Raw genomic sequence first — 10,272 nt, forward strand, 5'->3', positions numbered from 1 at the left:
ATTGCCTATAAAAATGTAATATCACAAACACAACAAATACATTTGTGCAAAATAATTGTTTGTATTATGATTGGTGTAAATCATGACAACACAGCAACTCAGGTACAGTCATTATCCTCAGCAAAAATAAGCCCGTTCCTCAGTAACGAAGCTTGGTGAGGCGAGCGCAGCGAGCCGAGCCTAGCTAGTGTATATATATATATATATATATATATATATACATACACACACACACACACACACACACTTCCGGTCAAAAGTTTCAGAACACCTCAATTTTTCCAGTTTTTATTGAAATTGTATCTTACAAAAGCATTAATTCTTTATCTTAACAGGATTGGAGTCCTTCCCTGAAAAGAGCAAACAGAATATATGTGTGATGCGAACAAGCAAAGTGATTTGGACATCTGCCAGAAGCAATTTTGTGTTTTTAGGCAACAAATTAAATGTTAACTAGAACGGGCACTCGGTAGAGCGCATACCTTCGCCGCAGCTACTGTTCTGTACTTGGCATGGGAGTGTAGGGAACAGAACAGTGAACAGTTTGGTGCTGATTTCATGCAAATCGGATAAGAATTGACCGAGTTATGACAAAAAACGCACATTTTGCAAGGTCGTGACCCCCCTGACCTTTGACCCCCAACCGCTAACAAGGGTAATGTCTTCACTGGGTCATGTCGTATATCACAAGATCGGGCATTGAATTCTGAACATTTTGGCATTAGTTGCATGCCAATTGGATAAAAATTGACCGCGCTATGGTAAAAATACGATTTTGACCTTTTCGTGACCTTGACCTTGACCTTTGACCCGATTGCTCCCAAAATCGAATCAAATGTGTCCCGTATAATAACCAATCATCCCACCAAATTTCATGCAATTCGGTTGAATACGTTTTGAGTTATGCGAATAACATACACACACACACACACACAGACATACAAATAAATACACAGCGATCAAAACATAACCTTGCGCTTTTGCGAAGGTAAAAATACTAACAATGCCTAAAAACCCAACCAACATGAGCAAATGAGCATGATGAATGAACAGTATAAATAAAAGCATTGGGAACTTGAATCCAAAAATCCATATTCTAGACGTCCGACTTATTTTGCTTGATCGCATCACATGGTTAAAATGACATTTGACATTTCACCTTGGGTCAAGGTAAGTAAAGTCAAGTACATGTCAAAGGTCAGTTAATATCAAGAACATGTAAACAGAAAACAATAAGCAACATATTTTTCCAGTTTAGGATCCAGCAGAACACATTTGAGATGGTAACTAATGACTGGCATTCAATAATAATGTGAAGTGATGGGATTTATGTGTATGCTGAAGACTATATGTTAATTAGGCATATTTTTTCTCTAATTAGGTCATTTGCTTATTAATTTGCATATTGCAAACATCTGAGAGGGCAAATGACAAAACAAATGTCATAATGTTCCTTGTGAAATTTTCCACATTTTGGTACCAATATCGATATACTTTGAATGAAGTATGGTCACTGTAATGACGTTTGAACTTTGACCTTGAGTCAAGGTCACGAAAGGTCAACAGAAAAAAATGGCGACATCATTTTTCCGATTAGTCGGACCCAGTAGAATACATTTTTCGTGGTTGCCCAAAATTAACATGAACTGCACACAAACTTGAAGTTGAGTACACAGCCTTGTTTCTTGTTTCTCACAGTCTGTTTCTGTTTCTCACAGAATCTTGTTTCTCACAGTCTGAGAGTCCTTTAGTTGCTTTTTTGCAAACTCCATGCGGGCTTTCATGTGTCTTTCACTGTGGAGAGGCTTCCGTCTGGCCACTCTGCCATAAAACCCAGATTGGTGGAGTTTGCAGTGATGGTTGTCCTTCTGGAAGTTTCTCCCATCTCCACACAGGATCTCTGGAGCTCAGCCAGAGTGACTATCGGTTTCTTGGTCACCTCTATTACCATGGCCCTTCTCCCCCGATTGCTCAGTTTGGCCGGGTGGCCAGCTCTCGGAAGAGTCCTGGTTATTCCAAACTTCTTCCATTTAAGAATTATGGAGGCCGCTGTGCTATTGGGAACCTTCAATGCAGCAGAATTTTTTTTGTAGGCTTCCCCAGATCTGTGCCTCGACACAATCCTGTCTCTGAGCTCTGCAGGCAGTTCCTTCGACCTCATGGCTTGGTTTTTGCTCTGATATGCATTTTCAGCTGTGAGACCTTGTAGAGACAGGGTGTGCCTTTCCAAATCATGTCAAATCAATTGAATTTACCACAGGTGGACTCCAATCAAGGTGTAGAAACATCTCAAAGATGATCAAGAGAAATGGGCACCTGAGCTAAATTTCAAGTGTCCCAGCAAAGGGTCTGAATACTCATGTAAATGTGATATTTCAGTTTTTTCTTTTTAATAAATTTTTGCAAAACTTTCTAAAATCCTGTTTTCTCTTTGTCATTATGGGGTATTTAGTGTAGATTGATGAGGGAAAAATGAATTTAAACGATTTCAGCATAAGGCTGCAACTTAACAAAATGTGAAAAAAGTGAACGGTCTGAATACTTTCTGAATGCACTGTATGTATGTGTATATATATATATATATATATATATATATATATATATATATATATATATATATATATATATATATATATATATATAATGTGGGGAGGACTCCTTGATCGTAACAGAAATCCACCAACAGATTGAGAATGACGAACTTTATTAAATACCAATTACACAGATCTGGAGGAAGACGAAGACGTCTACAGCACGAAAGACCATCATGCCATGTCGACCTTCCTAAAAGCACATCGATTCACAGTTCATTTATATAGGGACACGCTTTATCAGAGAATCTCCGAGAGGACAAAGGAACTGGCAAAGGTTCCTCCCACCGTCATCCCCAGTGGGCCATGTTCCCCACCGTCATCCGTCCTTTCGTCTTGGAGGAGTGAAGCACGCACCGTTAGGATCCGGACCAGATGTGGTTTCAAGGATCCGAGGTGACAGAAAATATAACTCACTGAAGGGGGATTGCATTCCTGGTTCTGATAAGGCCATAAAATGTATGAGGGCGTTCTGATGAGTTCCAGGTGTTGAATGTACCTTCCAGCTCACTTTCTCATTTAAACTTAAATCCAGAGCATATTTATCGTAACTCAAGCGTCACTTTGATTATACGAAGTATTTAGTTAATGTTTTAACAGTCTCTATGTCTACAATTCACGCATCCTACGTAAGTTTCACATTCCACACATATATAATCCGCTTTCCTGCCCGCGGCTCGAGGCGCCGTCTTCGGATCAAGGAGAGAGTTTACGACTAGGCTATCTAGCCTTAAAGGGCGCACGTATACAACGAAGCCATCTGTTCTGCACAGGTGAAGCGAGTATTTTCTCATTTTAAACTATGGCAAAGCGAAAACCTTTTTATTAACTATGAAATAACATTTTCAAACAGCATTTATAACAGAGCTTATGCAGTAACACATCAGTCAAACGACATTTATAACAGAGTTTATGCAGTAACAAATCAGCTACCTGACATCCCTTCCTCTTGTCTCGTCGAGACAAAGTATCTCAAGAGACAACATGCCGCATCGGGCTTTATTGAAAGACAATCGTGTAATGCGGGTATCTCCCAAGGGCATACCGTGCGCCCATAGCGCCTCGCCCGTGCATTTGGGGAACGTGTCGTGTGGTGCGTGCTTGGAACCTGAGGGCTCAGAACATGAAAAGGCCATTAACGTTTCGGATCCACAACGAAGGCGTCTGGTCCAGATGAGGTTCTGCCCCGCCAGGGGGCCAGCCACCTCCCCTGCGGAACTTGCTCCCCCCACCCTTTGCAGACGCGGTCCTTGCAGATCTTCGAAGTTAATCAACGATCATGCCCATGAGATCTCTCACGTGCTGCTGTTCTGGGGAATACATAATGTTGTCAGTATCTTGTGTCTCATGTTCCTGGTCAGGGTACAGAGCGTTAAAATCCGAATCACTTGAAGCAAAGAGATCCAAAACATTTGAAGCAAAGAGAGGGACTTCCTTTATGTCAAAGTCTCCCATGGACGCCTGGTCGGCTTGCGGGTCTAGGATATCCACGTCGGGTCCCTCGACTGCCAGACCCAGCGTCGCAATCAGATCCATAGTTGGGTCGGAAGGGGGTGTACAGCTGTGAGCTTGTAATACATAAGAGGCGTTAGCCAGTACACGCAAGGGGTTTACAACACAAGTATCACAGTCATCACAAACATCAATACAGGCAGCAGCCAGTTCCCACAAGGGATTTTCAACACAAGTATCACAGTCATCACAAAAATCAATACAATTTTCTGAAGCGCCGGTCACATCTGCCTTGTTGAAGGACCCATTCAGGTCGACGGCCTCTGTGGTCAGAACCATAGTCGTTGTCGGCGGCTTCTTCATTTTCCATCCTGTAAAGTACTTTCTCATACAGAGGAGGACTAAAGATTTCATTAGTGCCCCCCAAATTACTACCCCGATTATCACGGCCAGTGCGGTCAATAACCACTTCACTATAGTGCCCGTCCATCCCCGGAACCACTCAGTGAGCCAGCTAAATTTATAAGAGTTCTCGCGCGTGATCCGATCGATCGTCAGGGCGTGGCTAGTTTCCCTTAGTCTCACTATTGCGGCTGACACTCCTTCGGATGGATCAGGTATGTAAGTGCAACATTTTCCCTCTATTATTCCGCATACCCCTCCTTTCTCTGCCAGGAGCATGTCCAAAGCCACCCGATTCTGCATCACCATTGTACGCATGTGAACTACCGTGTCCAATAGTATGTCATGAGCCGTAGCGGTGTCGTTTGCCACCTTTTCTAGGGCCAAAGCCAATTTATCAATCCGGAAGCTGTTCATGGCTGTGCCCGCACCTGGGAAGAAGAAACCTAACACCTTTTCCCATAGGCTCCCGTGTAGTTTAGTGGTTCCATCTTCGTTCATGACTGACCTCTTATGTCGCCTGTCCAAGGACTTTGGGTCTAGCTCATCCAGTATCTCAACGTCAGGAAGGACTGAACCAAGATAACATGTGCCCCCCCAATTATTTGGTAAATAGGGGTAAGCCTTGTCGCCGCATATAAACATTGTCCCATGGGGTGGGACCAGGTGGGTGGATAAGCACTGGAGTCCCTTTATCACCCCATTAATCCTACTAACCCCCCTAGAGAATGTTATAGCCGTTATGTTGTGGTTGTGTTTATCTTGCAGTACTATTCGTAATGTAATCCCCGAGCTCCCTTGTCCCAGCTTCCCGGGGAGAGTGTAGGCGCATTCTGATTCTCCCATACGCAAGTGGCCGGAACCCTGGAGGCAGACCATCCCTTTCTGTGGTTTGACCCAGACTGGGGCAGGCCTCTCAGCCACATGGGCAATCATTGACGGGCGATAATTAAATTGTCGATTGCAACTCTTGCCGTTGCCAAGGTCCCTTCTCTTTCCAGCGTGGTGACTAGACATGGGGAATCGATAGGTTGTGAGCAAAGGTCATTGAGGGACAGAGGTAGCACTATCATGTGTATTCCTGTGGTGCCTGCTTGGGGAAAGTGCATGCACGACCAGCAGTGTGTCCTATTTTGAATTGTCGCCACCTCTCTTGCCACTTTCCAATATGTGTTTTCACCCTTCTTTGGGGCCTTGTCCTGGGGGTGCGGCGTGAGTATGTATTTGATGCATGGTGGTCGGGGAGTCAATAATTGTATGGTCGTAACTTCACATATCAATATCAGGGTGGTATTTCTTTCTAGTAAAGCGTCTGTGGTTAAAGTGTTCGGACCTTTTCCCCATTCGAATCCTGCTCTGGCGGAACTTACTGTTGGTCCAACCTTTCCTCCCCGTTTTACTTGCCTCCGACGAGAGAGGGCAACTTGTGTTGACTTCGTTCCGTTTGGATTTGTGCTTTCCGCCCTCCACATTATATATATCCACGGGGGGTCCTTTGGTGGTATTAGACAACATGGTACGTTTATCTTCTGTCCCCAAGTAACGCTTTGATAATGGACGTGAGACTTAGAGGTTATGTTTTCATATAATTCTTCAACATATGCCACCATGTCCGCCCACTTGAGGAGTGGGGTGGTGGGCGCTGTGCTGGCGGGGTGGTGTAATCCTAGCAGTGCAAGTGTAATTAGTCCTATATGTCTGTGCAGCTCCTGCCCCATCCTGTGTGACGGTGGGTGTGGGTAGGGCCAACTTACAATGTGTGGTGTGGATCCACGAGGTCTTGCCCTTGCAAAAGACAGCGGTTGGTGTAGTCGGCAATACCTGGAATGGTCCCGTCCACCTTTTCCAGGGCGTTCTTGCAGGTGAAGTGCTCCACGAACACCTGGTCTTTTTCCTCTGGTGGAACACCTGGTCCACAAGCGCCCTGGGAACACCTGGTCACCAATTTCCTAATCCACTTTTTCCAAGTGGATCCAATTTTATCCAATATTCGATTTTAAATTCAATCCAATTTTCTCTAATCCTTCTCTCAGCATCCCATTTGCCTGTTTCCTACATCAATAATAAATAAAAATAAACGAAAATTATTTCAGCTAGAGTTTCAACTAGAATTACCACAAACAAACCACCATTAACCTCCATTAACACAAACAAACCACCATTAACCTCCATGAACCTCCCCCTATTATTTATTTATTTTCACGAATAAACAAATAATAGAAATAACCTGGTCTATTTATTGGAAATATGTCTTACTGTCTGGTCAATTCCAATTCCAATTCTGGTCAGTTCTGGTGTCTGGTCACACACAATGTTTTTCTCACCCACTGTGATTCGCTCAAAATAGATTCTCACTGTTGTTATGTCTGAAATTCGTCTCATGAAAACCCATTCAAGAGTCCGGTGTAACAAACAGACAAACACATAGACACGCCGAAGACCCCAGGGTACCCATCAAACTAGCTTGTCCCCAGATCAACAAAACAAAACTTGTAACTTACTCAATTTTTTCTTTTCAATTGTCATCCCAATTGTCATTCCCTGTGCAAATTAGAACACTCCGGACTATGTCAACAACTGAACTTCCAAGGCAACAACGATAACACACACCACCTGTCATTCACGGTAGACAACTGCATCTCCTTCCTCTCATTCATCCAAAGCAAAATTGATGACATCTACAACGGCTCAATCACCACAACCCGCTCTATCCTGACAAACTGCATCACTGAAATAAAATCCTGGCTTCAGATCAACAACAACCAACAACGACCTCAACCACCCATAACTCTGCCCTCAACATTGATGGTTTCCCAGTATCCACCTTCCCTCACATCCGAAATCTTGGCATCATCATTGACCAAACCCTCTCCTTTGACAAATACACTAAACAGATCATAAAGACAGCCTTCTTTCACCTTAAAAACATCGCCCGTCTCCGTCCATCCCTTTCCTCCACGGCTGCAGAAACCCTCATCCACGCTTTCATCACCTCCTTCCCACACGCTGCATCATTTAAGCTGACTACTCCCTTCTGAGACTTGCGCTTCCCAGTCGCCTCTTATACTATTGCGCTCCCCTGTCATTATAATCCACCAATCTGTTACGTCCCCTACTACAGGTAACTCTTCCTCAGCGAGCTTACACTGCCATATTTCCATTACCTATAGCTTATTTATGCTATATTTCACACCTTACCTCCATGGAACAATGACTATCCCCAGAGCTCGATCAAACACGTCACTGTACTCGGCCCGGTTAAATTAAATTCAAAGCATACTGTACCTGACGCTTCCGGTCGGCACCGGAAGTCTGTTTATTTCTTGAGTCCCCTGAATCACCTATTGAGACGTCAACGACAACCACAACAACAAAAAACAGAACTCGATATTCTCTGTTCACTAATTACGTACATGATGTCAGTTTTAACCAACAATATATGTCCTTTCTTTCCAAATTTAAGTTCTATATCCTGCCGTTAAAGCAACACCCAGTAGATTGGCTCAGCCTGTCGTTCTTCCAAGGTTAGTGAATTACCTCTGACCTCTTTCCCTTGCATATCTCGAACAAAGGTCAAATAAACTTCAAAAGGTCAAACTTCAAACGAAGAAAGGTGGTACAAACGTCGAATTGGGGTAACCAGCGCTTTCATCCCACAAATAATACAAGTCCGGCGACATCCCGCCCCTGCAAGAACTCCACATCCGGACAGACAAATGACCATTATTGAGGCTCCACATTGCAAAATGCTAACACCCTACGAATCAAACAACCGTCAACAATCCGCCCAGGAACTTCCGTGGGAGACGTGCTCTACCATGCAGCACCCTTACTACCTGGTGCACACCTTTCGCACATCCCTCCTCGTTCGCACACTTCATCAACACACCTCCTCGCGCCCACTCCCCCTGCACTCTCCTGCGCGCCCACACAACTGCAGCCCCTAGTGCCCACCCAGAGTGCCCAATCTGCGACCCACAATCCTCTCGGGGCACACACCTCCTCCTTGAAATCCATGCCTCAGAAATATAACTCCACAGACAGACACAGCAATGAAACCACAACCGCTCTCCCTTCAGATCAAAGGTGTGTATTTCGCACCTCTGACCGCATTTCACACCATGACATAATTTCACACCAGCAAAACTGTAATCTTTCTCATTACACGACCCATTGACTCCCAAGGTCACATCGGCCTCAGGGATATACTCATACAATCCACAAGTCACCAATACACAATATAATCGTTAATCGCATAATTCCTGCAGGCAATTCAAGAAACCCTTTGCCAACCATTCACGGACCTCCCACCGTGCGGGGCACATCCTTTTTGAGTAGGCAGGTTATCACCTGCACTCTGAGCAAACTCCGTATTCTAAATTCAACTTCTGAATTCAGTTGAGTTGACTGAATTCTTCACTCTGTCATTGAATGAACTCTTCAATTCAAGTCAAACATACGCTTCGATTCAAATTCTGAATTTAATTCAACAAATTCCAAATTTCTGCCCGACTGCCGCTCGAAAGGCAAAGGCAGCCCATCTTGTAACCATCTCCAAGAAACCACTTCATATCAACGTTCCTCCGAGTGCTCTCCTGACCCGATTTATATCAAATCGCTCCCAAACACTCCCAAACAAATGAAAATCCGGACTCAGTTAAGGACCTCACCTGGTCCCTCGGATAGACGCTAAAATCGACATTCCCGGCCTGGATTTCCGCACGTCAAGCAGACCACTTACAAAGCTTCACACCAAAACCCTCTGCTTTGCATATGTCATACAGACAAATAAATTGGCCAGATACACACGTCAATTAATATCCCAATATACATTCATTCCTCATTCGTATACCAGTGAGTCTCCCAGACGTCGCGCGAACACCAGATCGACTCAAATCATGCCCCTCCTCCAGCCACTCCCATGTACAATCTTTGTTCATTCATATTACGTCTCTCATTCAAGGAAAAAGGATTTTTGGGACGGGTTGGACGGGGTGGGTTGAGGTGGAAAGGGTATGGCAGGGCGGGGGTGTGTTGCCTGGAGCCCTGGGACAGAGCCCAGGTCTTGGGGGGTAGGGGTTTGGTATGGTAACTACCTCCCCTACCGCGGGGTCTTGGTCTGGATCCTGGACCAGCGGCATCAACCGCTGATGTACTTGCTTAACTGCTTACTTAATTGTCCTCTGTCCTTGTAGCTTCAATAACTACAGCTGTAATGCTTAAATTTTCAATATTTCAAAAACCACTTCTGTCCTTCCTACCTGTGGTTACCTGGCCCCTTGCTGTGAGCCTATTTATTTTCTCTTGTTCACCTGGTCCTGGTTTGTTTCTATCTGGATTTCTGTTGCTTGCTTCCTCTGTCCCTACAGCTTCAGCAACTTTCCTGCCCTCTTGTCTAGAGCTTAGTCTCGAGCTTCCTGGCTTGACCTCGTAGTTGTCACTACCTTCTTGTCAAGCCTACCTGGTACCTGCGCATTTCCCTTTTCCTGGCCATGTTCCTTTGGCCCTCTACGTTAGCCACAGCCCTTCTTTCCCTGGCATGCAATGGCATACCCCATCTTGTCTCTGGGCTGTTCCTTCCTGGAAAGTTCTCGGTCACCGGCGCAGCCTTATGGCTGTCCGACCTCACATTTCCCCCTCCTCCTTGCTAACTGTAACGTTATCCTTACCGTTATCCTGCGCAAATTCTACCCTTAGCGTTACTCTTAATGTTATCCTGCGAAAATTCTACCCTTAGCGTTACTCTTAATGTTATCCTGGTGAATTTAACAAAGGCTCGTCATTCTGAGGCTGGTAAATAGCCTTTACTTACAATTTTCGTTCGGAG

The 10,272-nt window shown here is 44.6% G+C and overlaps 1 protein-coding gene and 1 long non-coding RNA gene across 4 annotated transcripts in view; one reads left to right on the forward strand and one right to left on the reverse strand.

Annotated features, from left to right (window-relative positions):
* The window catches only part of LOC137418979 (uncharacterized), a 109,796-nt gene that overhangs the window by 51,984 nt on the left and 47,540 nt on the right, over positions 1-10,272 (forward strand). The window lies entirely within an intron of this gene.
* Positions 2,688-10,272, reverse strand: part of LOC137418980 (uncharacterized) — a 22,320-nt gene continuing 14,735 nt past the window's right edge. Inside the window, exon 2 of the long non-coding RNA XR_010982735.2 lies at positions 2,688-6,379. This is a non-coding gene — a long non-coding RNA (uncharacterized LOC137418980). The remainder of the gene's footprint in view (positions 6,380-10,272) is intronic.

This window comes from Myxine glutinosa, chromosome 9 (genome assembly GCF_964187855.1).
Source record: "Myxine glutinosa chromosome 9, kmMyxGlut1.1, whole genome shotgun sequence".
NCBI lineage: Eukaryota > Metazoa > Chordata > Myxini > Myxiniformes > Myxinidae > Myxine > Myxine glutinosa.